Here is a 20,298-nt window from a genome sequence, read left to right on the forward strand (position 1 = left end):
CAGCACAACAGTCCCACTGAAAGAAATCGCTGGAAATCACAGCCTGTGCCTCACCATCCTTAATGGGAAAGGGCTGTCAGTCAAACCCCGGTCCCATTCCTCCATGCCGCGTCAAGCCTCGTACATCAAACCCAATATACAAATCGCCAGCCCCATCAAGATCATTAGAGCCGCTCAGCCCGTCAGGGAAAGGTCAGCGCGTCGCCGGCTGACGGCTGCCTGCTCCAAAGGCAGCATCAATCACAGCCCTCATCAAAGGCGGCCGCGGTGGCGAGAGCGTGCGGCTGGAAACCCGCACCCCTTCCTTGTATAACCTGTCATCCTCGAAACCCGCTCCCCTGATGGTAAAACATGGCCACGCTTTTATCTCACCGTGATCTGTAGGGAAATGCAACTAAATCGTCTGCCGGAGGAACGGGAGGGATCGGGACCCGCGGAGAGGGATTAAGACCGTATCAGGAGAGGGTCGCGCCGAAGCGTGGGCTCCCTCCTCCGCGGGGTCCCAGCCTGTCCCCGCTCTCCTGGATGGGTCCCGTGCAGGCGGCAGCACGGGAGCATCCCTCCTTGCTGCACAAGCCCCAGCCCCCCAAATCTGGGAACGGTCTCTAGTAAAGGGTCAAAGCCATCCTACGAGGAGATGCTGGTTGGTGCCGTCACAGCCACGCCGAGGCACGGCTCGCGGGTGTCCCCAGCTGGGGGATTTCGGGGGGTTCCCCGTGCTCGGGGGGGCACCAGCATCACCGTGCGGGGCTGCTGCCGCCCTCCACCAGCCTCAGCCTCAGGCGTGGTGTTCCCAGCTCCTACGAGCCCACGAGGGCACCCTGCCCACGGCCTGGGGACCGGGAGGGGCGGAGAAACCCAAACGCTCGCGATTAACGGGGGGACATCAGCATTACTGAATGCCATTGCTCCCGTCAGCCATTGCTTGTTAAACACGCTGAAAACCACAGGCCATTTCTTCCTCTTTTTTCTCTACCATGCTGTGCTGCACGCAGCATTATCTTCAAAGGGCGAAGCAAACATGTTTGCTAAACATAAGCAGACTAAATACATCAGCCTTTTAGAAGCAGTTATTGCTGCTGGAGATTTAGTGAGTCCCATTGTTTCGTGGTTCAGAAAGCATTTTGCTGGCTGCTTTGGAGCGGGCTGTTCTTCAAAGCGAGCACCCTATGACAACGAGTAACTCCTCCCCAGTGAAATAAAAACCAGGTGGGCATCCAAAGGAGCCGTGCTTTCTTTTTGCTGAGCGTTTAACTTACGGTGTCTCCTTGCCACGAAAGCACAGCAATTTGGGGGTCAGCTCAGCCGCTGCCAGCGGTGGTACCGAAGGCAGGGTTGGCCAGGCTCCCCTGGCAGAGGGGTGAGGACATTTCTGGAAAACAGTGGATGTTCTTTGGGTTAGAGCTGGGAACCTTCCTGCAGCATGCCCAGGCTGGAGGGGATTGCTCTGACCGGTATTTAGACCGGTTGTACTGCTACAGGGCAAAATCCCAAATATAGAGGAAAAGGGCAATGAAGCAAGCACCGGACATCATCCTCTTCCCTCCATCCCAAACAGGTTGGGATGCTCCAGACCAGGGTGGCTCACATGGCTGTGATCCTTGGAAACGGGGAGTTGCAGAGCCAGGGCAACACCTCACCTTGCCGTGGCCTTATTTCAGGGCAAACAGCTCAATCCTAAAAATTCCTTCTCTGTGCAAACCACAATCATTCCCTCGTACCAGCGTGGGGAAGCGCAGCCATGCTCCCTGCGGTACTAAGCACTTCAAACACGTATCTCAAAAAAGATGAGCAACCATGGATGGCCTAACAGACAGATGGGGGAAGGAGAAGAGAAGCTCACGATACCGGCGAGACTATTATAATTAGTGTAATAAGCAGCAATCACAGCTCAACAGCTGCTTTCCCCTCCCTGAGCGTCTGCTACACACACCGGCGCAAACCCATGGCCAAGAAGGATTTTGACACTTGCTGTACTCTGAACAGCACTGCTTTGAAAAAAGTTTTGACTTTGGTAGAGTTTTTAGTCCATGTAAGATGCAGAGGAGAGCCCTTTCCTGCTTTCCCAGCCTCTCCACCTTCACCTGAGCAAGCAGTACCCTGTGCTTACAGAAGGGTCACGAAACTGGGTTTAGTTTTGATATCAACTATGATTTTGCACATGGCTTCGAACAAAACCCCGTCACCTGTAAGTTGAAACAAACCTGCCATACTCAACTTTCTAAAGCTGCTGGAGCCTCAGAGATGAACCATTCTACAGAAAATGACAAAACATAGACAAAAATCATTTACGGTAGGCATATATCCATCCTCCTCTGATGGGCACATGTCCAATGTCCTTCTCTGAAGCATCTGTAAGATAAACTCCTTTGAAACACACTTGTCCTCATCTACACCAGGTTTGCAGAAAGTTGGCAGTGCGCATATAGCACGGAAAAATTGCGCTACAGCTCACCAAAATCCAGAGCAGCCCTGGTTTACAAGAGAGGAATTCCTGATAGGAGAATATTTTAAAGGATTGGAAAGCAGATACAGTGACCTGTCTGGAGTGCAGCGATTTTTTTTTTACACCAACAGTTAATTGGTTTGGAAACGTATTTTAAATGGTGGAGAAATTGCAGGGTAGATGCTCATTTGAAATCAGTTGGGGGTTTAGGTGAAAACACCGCTTGCCGGTGACTCACCAGCAGGACCCGTGCCACCCGCACGGGACTCGGATTTGCCGACATCAGATGCCCTTGCTGCTCCCCTTCAGATTCGTGCTACAAAATTCAAGTAGGCCTTCCCTAAGTTTTGGGGAGCTGAGGACTAAGCTCTTCAAAACACGCCCACTGGTACCTCAGACAACCGCTTGCTGCAACTTTTCTCGTTTTGGGGACCCCACTGTGAGGGAAAAGAGTGACCTGCTTTACCCATGTTGCTCCGCCACCCTCACCCCCAAACACCAGTTTTAGGGGCTGGATCATCATCCGCAGCCAGCGCAGCGGTTGCAAAGTCGCTTACGTGACAGGCTCTGGGTCCCAAATTGCAAAAAATCTGTGGCTTAGACCCAGACTAATTCTGAACCATTCCTGGTGCTCACACTCCAGGAGGGATTGCTCCTCTCCCTTCCTTTCTGCCAGCCCTTACTCTAACAGAGGTGATCAAGGGAAGCAGTCAGATGCTCAGGGTATCTGGATATTTGGCAGCAGTTAAGGATTCAGCTCTCGCTGATTTTTGTGGGCGTTAGACACTGAAAAAGCCTCTAATGTGAAGGTGTTTGGAGGTGTGAGCTCTAAGCTCTTCATGCAAGAGACAGTTTCCTACAGTGCTTAAGAAAATGAGAGCATGGAGATAGCAAATAAGGACAAGCTCGGAAAGCAGAAAACGCTTACATCGAGGAAATTGAACCCGTCTGTGACAGAAGCCCCAGCCAGGCTGGGCAGGAGAGCTCAGGAGTAACTGCAACCACGCGGCGAGCTGCTGGAACCAGCATGTCAACAAACACCTCGCCAAAGGGTGAAAACCCATGACGCGTGATGCCAGAACAAAGATTTCTTTAATTTCCCAGTGCGAAGAAACACATTTGTCCTTCCCCGACAAGCGTCACGTCAAAGCAACAAGAGGAGCGAGAGCCGTTTGCTGCGACTCTGATCCTCCCTGGCCGGGACCCGGTTCTCCCGTGCAGCCCCCTTCCCAGTCAGCACACCTGAACCACCAGTTACGCAGCCAAAAAGATAAGCGGCAAGTTAATCAAAGCCGTCCACGCCGGGGTGCTACAAGGCATCGCTTTACGTGAAGCGACAAAACGTGACACACCAGAGGCTGAGGCGCGCCGAGAAGGGCTCCGTGCCGCACGCCTGGCACGAGCCACGCGGCTCTCGTGATGCCGTCGGGAGCGGCAGGGCTCCTTTCTCATGCACGGCGGGGGAAAAAAGGTATCGGAAAGCAAAGAGCATGAGCACGGTCGAGCCTTTCACTTGCCGCTCTGCTGTAAGGCACCAGTGGAAATTAATGGGACTTTCAAGTACATAAATGGATTGCAGAGACATCCGCAGTGAGTCTATTAGCTAATTAGTCAAGATTAGCATTTATTTTATCCAACAGGCATTCAGGTAAAAGAGGTAGCTCTCCTATCTGCATATGTCTCTTTTACACTTATTAAAAGGCAGGACGAAGCTGTGTCCCAGCGACAGTAATACCAAGACCAACCTTCTCTCCCCCGAGGGAGGCGGCCGTGGGCGCAGCCTGAGCTGGGCACATCACTTCTCGTGGCTAATGGCACGGGACGGGGCCAGCATCACGGACACAAACCCTTGGCTCCAAAGCCCAAATCTGGCAGACCTGTGCAACCGGTACAGCCTTTGGGACAAGGCTGGGGCCATTCTCGGGCTCACCCTACTGATGTAGAGCAAGGTATCCTAAAATCTGACACAAGATCCCGTCTCATCCCAAAGGAATATTTAATCTACCAGGCTGCTCCTGCTTCAGACCTTCCACTTATGCTGTGGGAAGTCTAGCGTCCTTTGCAGTGATCCTGTATCTGAGGATGCAACGGTCGGCAAAGAAACGTATTTCAACCATTAAAGTAGCTTCACTTACCAAACGTAAGAAACGCTTTAGATTTATAGCACCAGAGTAATTTGATTCCTTCTATGCCGTTAATGAATCAAGCATTAATACCATTTTATCATCAGTTCTAATCTTTCTGGCATCATTTCACGCCCACGGCTAACTCACTCCGTAATTCGGTACCTACAGCTGCTGTCGGACACAGGCCCCCAGCCGCAGCCGACTTCCAGCGCCCTGAGAACTCAATCTCTGCTAATCCCAGCCCTTTACAGCAATTCAGACTTGAGCAATCTAAAAAGAAGACACATGAAGTCACTTAGGCTTATCTCTCTAATTGCCTGCCTGCCAATCAGGGGTTCGGTGTCAGCCACTTGCGCTCACATAAGACACGGCAGTCAGAAAAATCAGACCTAAAATATTTACCGTGAGCATTTTCAGAACTGTAAGTGAAACTGTTGAAATCCCGGTTACTACTGCAACTCCAAATGCAATGCTAGCTACGAGGAATACATCGGGGTAACAAAGCGAGCGTTCATGCCTTTCCTCTGCTGCGGCTCTTTCCAGGTCTATGGCTGCGTAACACAGACTCCGATTCTCTTGACAGCTTTCCGGCACTGCCCAGTGCCAACACAGTGAAAATGTTAATGAATACCATCCCATAAATATTTAATGTACATTTTCCTGTGAGTCCTGCTGTGATTAAATAGCCACCTCATTACCCAGGCCCATCTATCTTTCACTTTTATCTTTGCACGGAATACCAAGAGTTGGAACTATACCCACGCGATCGAACTGCTGGAAACATCACTGCATAAACCAACACCAACAGGGCAAAATCCAAACACAAACTCCCAAGGAATGTAAAGAGAAATCTAACCCCGTCAGAGCAAATATTTCATCTCAGCTACCTCCTCCCAGGATTTGCAGAGAAAGAAAAGCCGAGGGGACAAGCCAGCAATATACGTTCTGTTTGAGTGCAGTTATTTGTCTGGTTTTATTGTCTTTTTCCATTGCGTTTGGAGGTCCTGGCCACAACGGGGGCCCACTGCACATACCGTCCAGCTCCAGGCGTCCCTGGGTACCACCCCGGGGCTGGCTCTGCTCCGACACCAACCCCGGCACAGCTGCAACGGGAGCTCTGCTGCTCTCCCCCATCCGAAACTTGGAGGATGTCCACGACTCGTCCGAGGTTACGCAAGCAATCCAGGACAGACCTGGAAGGAAACATGAATCGCCCAGAGGTGTCACCATCGCTGCTCTGGCACTGCAACGTCTGTGACGCTCGTCTGTGCTTCCAAAGCGCAGCTGACCACAAGATCCACCGCGTTTGCTTTTGTAACGTCATGACAACCATTTAAGAATCAGGATATAAAAAATACTAGGATATTGTTTTCTGGGCCATTAGAATTGATAGACTCGAGTCTTTCCCACCAACCCTCAGCTCAGAAACTATTTTGCAAACCAAACCAAAAGCTGCAATTCTCCTGGGATCACCCGAAACCACAAGAGCAACGCCGAGTGCCCAGAGTCAGCCAACGCAGGCGGTAGGGCTGGCAGCACCGGGTACGGGGTCTGCGCGCGCTGCCAAACACGACACGTGGGATTCCGAGTGCTGCCATCCAAGCACGTCCCGGCCGGAGCGAGTGCCGGCACTGGAGCCGTGTTCGTGCCGCTCCCCGCGGCTCTGCATCGCGGGGCGATGCTCTGGCTTCCACGTGGGCCATGGGAAAGGTTTCTTCGGAGAGAGGAGAGTTGTGCAGTCCAAATTCACACCAAATTGCTAAAAATATAAAAGGCTCAAAGGAATAAAGCTTGTGTATGTCAGAACTCTTAGTAATTCCTCCCAAATCCATAATTTTTTGGCACAGATGCTAAAATGTAACTGGAGGGCAAGCATTTAGTTCTGTTTTAGCTGGGAGAGTCCCAACTTCTGTCTCTCCAATTTATATATGGAAGCAGGCTCATTTCGTAATACGTGTTTCAGCGAGTTCTGCATCAGGGAGGGTGTGAAGCTAAGGCTAACGAGGGGAATATCATTAAGAGTAACAAACAGTACAAAAGCATGAACAAATAGACTTGTCTGAAGCACAGGCAGCTGCTGCCATGTATCACAAGGAGTATCCAAAGTGAAAAATTGGAGTCTCTCTCTATTCTGAGGTCTGGGAGAGTAGGCAACAAACGGTGGTGCGTGGGCAATACTGGTGAAGAACTGGTGCCAACTGGTGAGGCTGCTTTTGTAGTGCTGTGCAGGGACGCTGGGTGGTCAATGCAGTGCCCTATGCTAACACAGGGAAAATTTAAAGGCCACTGGAGATTAAAAGATGCGTTTTCTCCTCCAGAACTGGCCCTGAGACACCACCCCATCCCCATCCCCGTTAATACACACAAGCAGAGCGTTCAGAAGACCACTTCAACGTGTTTTGTTTGTCTGCGTAACACTGATGCCAGGAATAAATGTACATCTACACTGTCTCGTTTCAAATTCGCTGCCGCCAGGAGAGGCAGCCCCTGGGAAGCACCAACGCCCGTCTCTCGCCGTCACATCTGCAAACGCCAGCACATTTCCACGGCCAGCCTGAAACGGCTGGTTGGATTTATAGGTCAGCACCTTCACGAATAAAGCGACGGTGCTGTTTTGCTCAGCCTCTGGAAAGCAGCTCACTTCCAGCCCCCCCCAAGGCATCTCTGCTGGGGAAGGACCCGGCGGTGGCAGGCAGGATGCTCCAGCACCGCCGGCGTGGTCCCCTCGTCACCACGCTAACGCCACGGCCGTCCCACAGACCCCTGATGTGGCAGCACTGGGGAAGCCAGCTCACCGAAGCTCCCTTACTGACCTAAGATGACAGCTGCCTTTTGGAAAAGAAAAAAAACCTTTTAAAAGCAAAAAAACAGCAGCTTTTTTTTTTTTTTCCCTCCTCTGGGTGAACAAATAGACTCATTTAAGGTGTAAGTAGATCAAGTAGCTAATTAAGGAAATAACCGATAACTTAATCAAGATCATTAGAGGAATCAGCGTGTTGCTGCCATTATTTAAACGGTAGCAGAGCAAAAACATGCTCGTGCAACTGGAGCCTTCTAAACCTCCAAGCGGGCCGATCTACACGCAGGGAGGCTCCCGTGTCACCCCATTGCTGGTGCCACCAGCCACTGAGGAAAATACTCAAATCTCCTGGTAATTTCCCTCAGACGGAATATGTAATCAACCCCCAGCCGCCACTGCAAAAATCCCGAGTGAACGATTCGCACGTTGAGAGAAATTCGCCGTAAGAAGCAGCACAGTCTTCCGCCCCAGGACGCAGTCCCTGCCTGTTTTCGGCAGCGGGGAGGGGGAACAACCCCTCTGCAGAAATAAAGTCAAATACATTGGGCCACAAGCGTTTCGCTTTTGGCATCTTGTGCTGACTTTGCTCCTCAGCCAGCTGCTCTTGGGACAGACTCTGCAATTTCTCTACCCACCCCCCCAGGGGGGTGTTTGCACACCAGCACCACATCTCTTTCTCTCTAATTACTCCACCAGTTGCACAGATAAAACATCTGCTGGAAGACCGAAGGAATGCTAAAGCACACAAATAATTTGCGCTGCCTAAACAAAGGCAAACAGAAGATGCTGTTAACCCCCCCCCCAGCAAACAGCTCCAGGACCTCTGCCCAGAGCAGGCGTCCGGCAGGCTGTGTGCTCCTCTGCCCTCTCCAGCAGGAATGACCCCCCTTTTTCCAACCAAACATATTGTTTGTCACTAACACGGCCTCCTATCTGCGTAAGTCCTAAAGTATCCAACAGCAATTGAATTCAGCAAGTTTGATTAAGTACTTAGAAGCCTTTGTTTTGCCTCAGAGGAATTGGACGTTTTCTCCTGAATTCATGTGAACAAAGACTAAAAAAAAATCCAACATCCCAAAGTTAAAAATAACCCTTTATCCTGTACTAAACACAGCTGCCAAAGGTTCAAAATTCGCATTTTGTCATTCCACACAAATCCTCGCAACAGCTGAGAAGACACACAGCAAGTTTGGAAACCCAGAGCTGAAGATAAGCTCCAGCTTCCCGCAGGGTTTTACTCTTCGGGGGTTTTTTCAACAGATAAAAAAAAAAAAGCAGGAGCAGCTCAGGGGCTGGCGAGAGAAGTGCCGTTTGCATCAAGGAAAAGTTTTCCCGTGCCCTCTGCGTCAGATATTAGCAAGGGATACGGCACATCCCTGCTCTGGAGGGGGGGCGGCGGGGCCAGGCAGCCCCTGCCTGCAGCGAGAACCAGCGCTTACAAAGGCAGGCAGGAATCAGAGCTGAAAAAAGAAAATCATATCCCAATGCAAACATTTGTACAGCATTAAAGCGGCTTATACTTTCATAGGCTATAAATCGGGTGCGACTACTTACCCGGGCTAAACAGGCATTCACTTCACACGCTGGCAAACCCCTGCGTAACGGGAAAGGGCAGAGGGAAGGATGGGAAGGAAGGACGGATGGGAAGGAAGGATGGGCAGCGGCGAGGCGAGCGTCTTCGGTGCCGTGGACCACGGCGCATCCTCCGGCGGCGGTGCCCGGGCTGGGAGGCTGCCTGCGAGCCGGAGAACGGCTGCGGTCATTTGGGGAGGGAAGGCTCCCCGGCTGCTGCCCCAGCTGGCGGCGTGACGCCCGCCGCAGTTTTAGCTTATTGGTGAAAAATCGTAAGCCCTAATCCAATCCTGTCTCTTTACCCAAATTTAGCTCTCCACGGAGCCAACATCCCTTCCAGTTTTGACTAGCGGTATAAAAGCAAAGTTACCTTGCCAATATGTAAATCACGTGAAGAGAAGCAATAAAAAAGCCCCACGCTCAATTTGCTTCACCTCGTTCTCCCAAAAGAGTTTCTTATCTGCCTGCTTCGAGGGAGCCACAGCCTTGTGAGTGCACTGACGAAAGCCAGCAACTCCTGGCGTGTATCACCGGATCAAAAGTCAATAAGGTAAATATCAGGATACCAGTAAACCCAGTATTTATCAGAATGCCCAACCGTACCACTGACACATCTGGGTCAGGACCGTATCACAGAAGGAGGAGGTTTATAGAAACGGTTAGCACGTGGTTCCTGAAGTTATACCGAGTTTCACAAAGGTAACTACTGAATCATAAAGTGCTGCTGGCAAACAGCCTGGCTGGCCGACACATATGTTTTTCCTTTTTTTTTTTGCAGCCTGGTGCAGACGTTAGCTGTAGAGACGCGTTTTTCTCCACCGGACACAAATCTAGGTGCTTGACCACGGCGTTCGCTTCTGACGCTCGGGCTAAGGCGGGGGCTATCGGCAGCCGTTCCGAAACCACAGAGCTCCGAAACCACGGGCAGCAACCCAGAAACCCTGCCTTCGTTTGCGAACGACGGACGGCTGGGGATAAAAGCCTCTCGTGCAACTGCACATTTCTGCACTCCGTTACAGATGTGCAACCCTGGAGCAGCTCCAGAACGTGGGCCGGTGTTTGGGTGAGCTTTGAATGCGCACATACAGCCACCTCCGAGCGAGGGGGCTGGAGCGAGCGGTATGCGCTCCAGGTGTCCCGGCGGACAGGCAGCAGGATCCAGATGCAGGCAAGCTGCTCTGGCCTTCACGGGGGCTAACGATTCAATGAGGTCTATTCATGGAGGAGCGAGCAGGGCTTCCAGGAACGCAGAGGAAGCGTTTCCGAAGGGTATTCCCATTTTAAGTCCAATAAGCCCCCTTGCATTTTACCCCCACCCCGCTGTAGCAAGCTTTAAATAGAGAAATAATCGAACCATACATTCAAAGAAGAATTCATTTTGAACTTGGCAGTGTTGATCTAAGAACCATCCCACTCGGGAGCGGGGCTTGAAGAGCGCAGGCAGCCTCGGGGAGGGCTGAGCCTGGCTCTCCAGGAACAGAAGCAGCTTACAACCCAGGTTCACCATGTGAGAACCTAATTAGAGACCGAAGCCCACACAGCAAACAGACAGACTACAGAGGAAATTGGAGTCTAATTTACATGGAGAACGATTACTTACTGCAACCAATTAGTGTCAAGCTGACTGACAGACTACCCAAAATATGTTCTCCTCGCCCTCCCCCTGCAAGTCTGGGCTTTCCTCGCTGCTTTATTCTCCCCGGCTTGTTCGCTAGGTGAGCAGCAGCACCTCACCGCTAGACATCGGACGGCGAACGGAGACCTTTTGAGCTTTCCCGTAACAAACGCAGAGTCAGAGCCGCCCACGTGCCACCCAGCGCGAGCCTCGGCTGAGCCAGAGATAGCAACAACGGAGAGCGGCGCAGTGTACTTTCTTTCCTGGTCTTAAGTCCTTAAATGACATCCTGAGGGTCCCAACGAGAAATTATTCATTTACAAGAGGCGCTCCCCCATTCCCGGACATGTATTCTGCACGGGGGCTTTCACCCCCTGGTTTGCCATCACACAGCAGACCGGTGGGTAAGGGTCTGTCCACGCAGCCACAGCCGTTGCAACGTGCTCAGGCTGCAGATTTCGGGTCCCGACCCGCGTTGCTGGCGGCTGCCACCGAAGGAAAGCATCATCCCACAGCATCGCTGCGGGCGCAGGGCAGCGCTGCCAGCCGGGATGCCCAGCTCCAGGTACCTGCTCAGCTGCTCCCAAAACAGCCATTTCTTTGCAGATAGGTCCTCCTCCTCCGGCCACGCTGTCCCTGTGCACTTGCGGAACCGTCGCTGCTCAGCGGCGAAATGGGGAATCCCACCGGTGCCGGAGGGAGCCGGCGTGGACAGAAAAAGTGCCACGGTCCCACCAGTGCCTGTGCTGGGGAAGGACGTTGCCTTCGCCCAGGGCTTTCCAGCTGCCCTGGAAGAGGATGACTTCATCGCATTTCCCAAAGTACAAACCAGTTGTTAATTCTGCAGAAAACCTGCCCCTCCTCCATATCGGATTAGTCCCCAAAGTGGTAAACAGACTTTAAAAACTCCTGAAGTGCACACATGGAACTGACCAAATGCCATTTATCTTCCTTTTATTGTTAAAGAATAAATGACTCATTCTATCATCGTTGTCCCCTTCCCAGCAACGTGCTCCTTATTAACAGGGCTGACTAATTGCTGTCGTTTCCTCCAAACCCCAGACTGCACGTGCATTTTAAATGCACAAATGACAACAGCATTTCAATGCAATTTGCTGTGTTATTCTTCATAAACTTCTAAGGACAGGCTCTCTGAGCAGCCTCTCTCTCTGACTGCTCTTCAGAGAGCTCTTGTGTATGCGTGTTCAGGCACACAGGGACCACATTTGGGATATTTAAGACCAGGCAATCAACTCTTCCTTTGAGAAGCACCAATATAAAGCATATTTAAGGACTTTATGGGTCTTCTGTACAGAAGAGATAAGCTATTCTTTTAATCTTTGCAGACTACATTAATATATGGCATTTTAAAAGGAAACTTACCCTAAAAAGAAAACTTGAAGGAAACACTTTGTGAAGTATCTAACAGCTGTTTGGTAATATCTGGAGACAGCCAGGACCTCAGGTGGTGTAAAGCATCAGCAGGGATCCTTTGATTTCAGTTTCACTTCAAGTCAACGGTGCTAAACCAGTTTACACCACAGCAGCACCATCAAGAGGGGTAACACAGGACCATCTCACCTGGGTCTCCTTTGGGTACAGCCACCACAAAGGCTGCAAATCCTGGTGGCCCTGATCTCCCTCTGCTCCCTCCTGGCTAAATTAAAAGTCTCCATTAATTACCAAGTGGATGCAATAAAAATGCACATGTGCTCATGCTCCTCAGAATTAGGCTGTTAATTTGGTGTTTATACTCCTGGAGTTTATCTCCTCCACATCGCCCCCCCCCCCCCCCCCCCCCTTTCTTCCCCAGGAACCGACTTGCTGACACTTTATCTGCAGCTCTAAGGGACGACACACACGGCTTCGTTTTTTAAATTCCCCTCGGGTGCTACACCCTGAACCAGCTCTTCAGAGAGGGGCCTCCGCCAGCTGTAACTCCCATTAATTTCTCTTATGATTAACAGGTCAGCTCACGCCACCCCGGTGACAGTGGGCTTCGGAAGTGCAACTCTATCAAAATTATCTATGCATAAAAGACAGTCATTATAGGAGCAAATGCCTTGCTGAGACTTTTATCAGCTGCGTGCTTGCTGCTCGTTTTTGTGCCGCTAACGACTTTATAGAGAGTGGGAAGGCTTCAGTCTCATTGCTCTGCGCTGCGGTGTCTCCAGGCGGAGGAACCTCTCCTCCGCGGTGGGCGAGCTGTTGATTATAAACCCGTGAAGGCAATCACTCCTGGAGGGGGGTAGGGGCAGACAGGAGCACAGGGAATTAGAGAAACCTTCTTCTGAGTGCAGCCCATTAGGGCTGGTGGCAATTATGCGTGCTCATCAAGTATGTGGGCTTCCTGGAGTCCCCTCTGAAATCGCTGGACGGGGAGGGAAGGTGAGAAAAATGAGGAAAAAGGAGAAAAACAGAGAAAAAGCAAAATAACCCTCAACAACGGCAGCAGACATCGCCCCAGCTGCCTGGGAGCAGGGCACAGAAGAGCAGCCTCCTCCCCACGGCGGTCACTCAGGGGAGACCCACAGAGATAAAAGGCAGTGAGACCAATTGTAAAATACTTGTAAAAACACTAACGGTCTCAGGTCCTTTTAAACTATCTTGAGCACTGCTAAATCACTTCCTTTATTTGCTTTCTGGTGGGATTTGCTTAGGTTTGAGCTCACCACGTTTACGCTGATAGGCTGCACATCCTGGTGCGCAGGTCGAAGCTGGCGTGGAGCTGTGAGCCGACCCACGCCACAGCCGTCACTGCCAAGCTCTGCAGACCATCCTTTCCCTCGTCCTTCCAGTTTCTTCACTAGTTACATGGCAAGAATAGAAGAAACCAACTTAACGACATCTTCCTTTCCATATGCGCTAATGGGAGCTATTGTAATAATAAAAACCAGAAGGAAAGGCAAGAACTTTAGTTGCAAGCACCGTGAAGCCTTGCAGTCCTGACCCTGAAACTCCTGACAAGGTGACACATTATTAAGAAATATCCATATTAATCCCAACTGTAAAGCGCTATGTTCAGCCAATTAAACTGCCTGAGCGGCTGAGCACTCCTGGAGACCTTTGTACTCTCCTTTTTTTTTTTTTTTTTTTTTTTTTTTTTGAAAATGCCCTCTTAGGGAAAGGAATGGCTTCTGCAGAGATGAACCGCCCAGCTCCTTCCAGCCTTGCCGTGTGTGTATAAAACGTTCTTGGCTGCTTTCAAACACTGCACATTAATCTGCGCAATGGAGTCTGTCTCCTTCAGCGTTCGGATGATTTCTCTTCAAGGCGGGTAAGACAGAGCTGTTCCACTTGGCATCACATCCCCTCCCTGCCCCCTCCCAAGCCTTTTATTTCTTTTTTTTTTTTTTTGCTATTGCCAGAATAGCATGTGTGAACCTGGAGAAGAATATATTGCTGTAGGAGCCCACAGATATATGAGACAGCCAGGATGCTCAGAAACAGAACTGGAAGATTACGATTTTAATGCATCAAATTATGAAAAATACCACCGCTTCCTTCCTGCAGCTTAGGACATACCACTTACTTCTCCCTCATCCATTTCTTTGCCTGTGGCTGAACCCAGAGTGACAGAAACTGTTTCTTGAATTAAGGGCTGCTGGAAATGAAACCCCAGAGAGGTCTATGGGTAGTGATTACCGGAATTTGTTCCCGAGCAATGCGAGCCCCACCGTCCCACCTCGACAAGCCCCATGCGCCAATAAATCAGAGCATCCCCACCACGCAAAGGGCTGTCCGGTACAAAGCCAGGCATTTTTATGAACACCACGCTCGGGGCTTGGATTTTCCTGTCTGTCTGCCCAAAATTTACAGAAGTGAGGAGCCCTGTTGCTCAGGCTGCTGCCAGCCAGGCACCGCGCCGGCTGCTTTGCACATGCGATCGCTGCAGCGGCTGAAGCACGCTCCAAACTCCCCGCGTGCCACTGAAGCCCAGATGGGTGAATCATGATGTTTCTTCAAGTCTTCATTAAATATTAAAACGTTCTGTAGTTGCAGTCAACAGGCTTCCCCGTGGCGGAAACTTCAGCTGCATCTTTGTCCGCTGGGAAGCGTAACCCCTGCTATGCCCCGCGCAGACGAGAGATGCTCGTCGCTGGACCGAGTGGTCCCTTGCCACCAGTCGCGGTGGACATTTCCCTTCTTCACCTCGCTCTCATCACCTCGGGCATTGAGCTCCACAGAAACGCCCAGAGCCTGAGGAACGGAGCAGAAGCAGAGCGGAGAGGGACCGCAGACCACCTCCACGCCTGGTACCTGCAACTGCTCCATCACACCCGGGTTCACCAGGAAAGGGACGAGCTCCTCTCGCCTCCACCACGGATGGAGCTTCTCAGGAGGATGGATGGATGGATGGGAAGGATAAAGGCTGTCTAAGGATGTATGAGCACCCTAAACCCTGCCAGTCACTGGAAACCCAGCAGTCTCAGGCTTCTGCAGCACATCTCATGTTTTGGAAGCTGCAACTGGAACGCCGTGCACTTTCCCTTATTCCAAACATCCCCAAATCCCCGGCTCCTGGCATTTCTACAATGATTAAACACACAGTTCTCAACACTGAAACCCCATAAAACAAAAATCCGTATGGGGACTGCTCCCACAAACCAGCCGATACCTGCCAGCAGCCATAATCTTGGTGCCATCAGATCTGCACAATAAATGCGTCCATTTTACCAGGGCAGGGTTTTTCTACAACTAAAATGGAAAAAAAAATTGGCTTGCGAAGATGAACGATGTCTGTGATAGTTTTTTGCTGCACTTGATTAAATACAGCACATAATAAACCCATTTTTTCCTCCTTGAACGATAAACTCAATAGTCTAAAATTAAGCCCAGCAGGGTAAGTAAGATCCTGTATAGATGTCAAAAGATACCGCGATTTTTTTTGAAAGCCTGACTGCAATGTATACACACTTTGCAAAATCGCTCAAGTACCTCTGGCACCAAATATAAACACAGGGAAAGCTAAAAATCATGTAGTGTTTTTATCTCGATATAGCCTACACCACAGAGTGCAGCCATGCTTTGCCATTTCACGATAAACCAACTCTTTGCTTTTGATCATTTTAGCGTGTAACTGTGGATGTGAATGTACGATAGTATCATAAAAAGAAAATGGGAAGAAAAAGCCCAATCAAAGAACCAACCTGAACCACATGCTTTCCAACCAAAGGCTATTTGTAGATACCAGAATTACCATTTCTCTTCAAGACAACTGATCCTTTTCATGAAAATATAAGAAGCCCTAGAGAAATTCTGGTTGATAGTTATTAAATGAACAGGCCTCATGCATTTTTTTTTCCTAGGAAAATGACTGAAGCTTGGCTTTAGCATAATCCCGAAGATTATTTACATCTTCTGCAGTTTTTTCCACTGCTGCTGAATAATCAGGGCTCCTTAGAAAACCACTGCCAGAGAAACATAAGTCTTTTCTTTTTTTTCTTTTTTTTTTTCCCCTCCTTTCCTCTCTCTTTTACCTGTCTTTATACATTCTTCCTTGCACAGGAGCGGTGAGGAGGCTAAAAATACTCAAGGCAAGCAGGCACAAGAGAAGACCCCGGGGAGCGGCTGGGAAGGGTCAGTGTTCTCACACCACAGCACTGCCCGCTTGGCAGCGAGGCTGGTGGGGCAGTTCTCTTACCTCTCCTTCATCCCCAGCTCCCAGCACCATCTGATGAAATGGGAGCTTGGGTTGCCTTTCAAACACTTCCCCCCCCACCAGGAGAAAAGCCTAAAAGAGGAAAAAATTGTGGCTCCTCAGAAGGCAATGGGAGAAGAAGCCGCCTCTCCTCTGTGGAGGAAAGGGCTCCAAAACACTGCGGGTTCCTTGAGTACCTTGAGTATTGGGATGCTTTGGGGAAGGAATCTTACAGGGATGCTTCAAGACAAGCACTTTGCTTTCTGCTTCAGCGTTCTTATTGTTTCCAGTCACACATACTCCCTTCCTCTCCTGCTTTTGCCCTATCCACCAAAACGGCTGTGCACAGGGAGTGAAAAAAATTAAATACTCTTAAACAGGCAAAGCTGCAATTGGCATGGTAATGAGGTCATTATGCTCCTTAACGTGCTTTCTAAAAATAAAATTACATCCAGGTATACAGATCTCCTGGCTGCACTGTGCCCAGGGAATCATCTTAATGCAAATTCTCCAACAGCCCGGTTTGGTGGTGTTATTTCAAAGCGAACCTGGCCCCACCGGGACAACAACAAGGGCTTGGCGGACGTGCAAGGTCCCAAATTTCAGCTCCTCTCAGGTCAAGGGGAGGCCAAGAGACCCGCTGCTCTGCACGGCCGGACCCTGTGTTAGAGCCAAGGGTCACCTCCCAAAGGCACCGCGGCACGGCCGGGCTAAGGGTCCTCTGCTCCACAACCAGGTGCCGTCAGAGGTCACGACCAACGTCTCGTCCTGCTTGTGTGACGGGCTCCCTGTCACCGTCGTGGGGACGGACATGGCCGAGGTCTAGCCCGGGAGGGATCCCATCTGGCGAGCAGCGTTGGTTTGAATTACACAGCAGCCTGTGCTGCAGAAGGCTCATTTGCAGTAATTAGAAGCATCATGTAGGCACACGGGAGGACTTCAAAGGACGCCGGTAGCCTTGGCGGCACAAGTCTCCTTTTAGTGGTCAAGAGGCAAAAACTCCTCTGTGCCAGTGAGCATCTCTTAATAAACCAAAATTATACAGAATTCTTTTTTTTTTTGGGGGGGGGGGGGGGGGAGGGGGGGGCTGGAACCAGACCGCTCACTGCAAAGCCCACTCCAGGGAAAGTTAAAGGTCATATTTTTTACATGTCTTTTAACACGTGCAGTTCACATATGTGCACACATCCCCCGCCCAGACGCACAGCCATACGCGCCGCTTTGCTTCTGCCGGTCTCCCAAACCCAATACAAACAAGGGTTCATGTATATTGAAATCTGTAGGAAGCTTAACATTTACTTGGCTTTTGTGTAAACACTTACGTGAATTACACAAGTTTCAGCCAAGAGGCTCGGCACCCCGCCGTGCTGAGCCATATAATTCATTACAATTAAAAGCAGAGAGCAAGGCAATCGGGCTCGCCTGACACTGTGCTCCTATGGATCTGCTCTTCCAAATGGTTTCCAAGTTGTCTTTGCAGCAGCTCAGCCTCTCTGGGAGAAAGCCCACCGGCATTTGCCCCGCGCCGCACCGGGATGCTGCTCCCGCACCCCCAGGGCAGCCCGTGCCCGCGGGCTTTGCCGGCTAACTTGCACCCACACCGCTGAGAAACCCACGGCAAGAAATCGGCTTTGCCGAACCCACGGCACGGCGGTGGCACCCAACCGCAGCCAAGCTGCGGGCAGCACGGACCCAGGACACGTAGGTACATTTTGGGCCGTGCGTTTGCTGGTACCATCAAGGCGAGGGCAGTGCTCGCCGCAACTCACCTTGCAGGCAGGTGAGCGCTGCCCTAGGTGCAAGTTTAATACATACAGAGCATCACAACCTGCCAAAGTACTATGATCATCATCATCACCATCATCATCGACAAAAGAACCCCCATCATCATCATCATCAACAAAAGAACCCACCACATAAGCACGTGCATCACCCCAAACTGCAAGGCAGCGTCTATTCCCCAAGTCTCTGCCTTTCTACTCAGTATTCATAATATGCTAAGCTATTAAACTATCCTACGGAAAGTGCTGCGGCTTACAGTGCTGCAGACAAGTGGTGTTATCATTTGGTATTTCTTCTTTTGTTATTACAGTGAATCTTCCTACATCTCTGAAAATAATCCAATTATTGCTTACCACTGGTAAGGTCACTGTTGCTTTGAACAGAGATTTCAGTAATACTCTGATTACTCTTAAGCAAATATTGCTGAGACTTGGGCTGAAATTTCAGAGAGACTGAAAATACATTTTACTGGAGACCACGGATGGAAAAATATTCACACTCTAGAGGATATAAGTAACAAAAAAAGGTATCATTTCTCTGCCTTATTAGAAAAATATTGGTTTATCTGAAATCAACAGCATAGATATATTCAGCTAGTAAAACAATATATAATTTCTCATATCATATAACCTTCAAAATATGGCAATCATCGCGTCTTTATTAAATGTTCCCATACAGGCTCCAAAAGGTATTGAACTACTTAAGTGCAATATATGGAAAACAGCAGAAGGTTTCTATCACTTGTGGGAATAAAAGACCTCCCAGAGAAAAGCAGATATCAAAGATCAATCTGTAATAAGGAAAAGGAAGTTAACATCCGTTACAGCGGCCTCAGAGATAATTTTTCTGCACTGAGCCAACGAGATAATAGCAAAATCACACAAAATACAGATGATGCCAAGAAAAGGTGTCTATTACATTTCTCTTGGTGCAATTAATCACAGGTTCTTTACTGTCAGACCATCTTTAGGCAACGGCAAAAAAAGGGGAAAAAATACCTAATCCTTTTTTTTTTTCCTTTCCTTAAGAACGAATTAATCACATTGTCACTGAAAGATGTTTTTTTCTGACATCACTTTTCTTGTACTGGCCAACTGATGTTAAAAACAAAACACTGCTAGGGCTTGCTGTCCTTCTACTGAAAGAGTGGAAGGATGCTCAGAATTAACCCCTGAGTGTCCTGCCAGCTAGGAATGGTCCATCTCAGCGATACCACCAGAAAACCCAAACTGGTGTCTCTGGACTGGGGGAAGGATGACACACGCCAACAGCTCTGGGGGTGGCCAGGGCTGCCCGATCCATGGATGGCTTCTTCTCCTTCTCTCTTCCCTGCAACGGCATCGCTTGCTGGAGAGTTTCCTCCCGACACGTCTTTATTCCGCGGCTGGGATGTGTACCAGGGTCCCGGCTGAACCCCCGCTCAGCCTCGGTGGGTTTGGCACGACGACACCCCCATGCCGTTTTCCCAGCTGCATCTTTTTTTTCCCCCAAACTCTTTCAGGCTCACGAGGTTTCCAGCGCCACGGGCGGATAACGCCAGGGCGGGATGTCACGGTGCTGCGATAGCCGGCGACGTGCCACCGGGGATGGGGACGGGCGAGCGGGCGCAGCGCTGCACCGACTCTCTCCTAGGAAACCTGCTCCGCCTGCCTCGGACACGCTGAAATCCCGAGGGGATGGGGAAGAGTGGAAATTGCATCAAGAAACCCTATTTAAAGCGACACCCCACTACCACGCACCAAAGGCAAAACGTGAGTGTGCCTCCGCCCTCCCGATGACTCTGTTCACTCCAGCCAGCCTCCAGGGCAGCCTCTGCCTAGAAAGGATGCCCAGGGGATAAGGATGCCCAAGGGACGAGGATGCCCAAGGGACGAGGATGCCCAAGGGATAAGGATGCCCAGGGGACGAGGATGCCCGGGGGACAAGCGAGACCCCAGATGAGGCTCGTTCCCCGCCGACAGCTAACGAGCACCGTGGGGTACCCACACACCTCCCACCGCTGGCCTCGCATCTCTCTTCCCCCGGCCAGGAGGCAGCCAGCGGCCGCACGGGGCTTCAGGCACGTCTGGCAGCGGGAGGCGATGCTCTCATCCGTACGCTTCAGATGTTTTCCATTTTGAACCTCAGTCCTGGTGCCTTTCTCCCGTTTGCTTTATAATGCTTTAGTCATTAATGCCCGCAACCCACTCTGCGGCACGGACACCTGAACGCTTTTAATTGCTCCTGGATTGCCTTGACTAGATGGCTTTCAGGGACCTTTGACTTTTCTCTCAAGAGGTATCCAAGAGACAGGCCGTAAGCTGACAGTGCCAATCC

General features: G+C 50.5%; 1 protein-coding gene across 2 annotated transcripts in view; it reads right to left on the reverse strand.

Moving 5' to 3' along the window:
• The window catches only part of PRICKLE2 (prickle planar cell polarity protein 2), a 108,704-nt gene that overhangs the window by 50,271 nt on the left and 38,135 nt on the right, over nucleotides 1-20,298 (reverse strand). The window contains exon 1 of one of the 2 annotated variants that reach the window (XM_049826760.1): nucleotides 8,927-9,132. The exons of the other annotated variant lie outside the window; for it this stretch is intronic. The gene's annotated coding sequence lies outside the window, so the exon portion shown is untranslated. Of the gene's footprint in view, nucleotides 1-8,926; nucleotides 9,133-20,298 lie in introns of those variants that run through there. 2 annotated transcript variants of the gene reach the window in all.

The sequence above is a fragment of the Accipiter gentilis genome, chromosome 23, assembly GCF_929443795.1.
Source record: "Accipiter gentilis chromosome 23, bAccGen1.1, whole genome shotgun sequence".
NCBI classification, from domain to species: Eukaryota; Metazoa; Chordata; class Aves; order Accipitriformes; family Accipitridae; genus Astur; species Astur gentilis.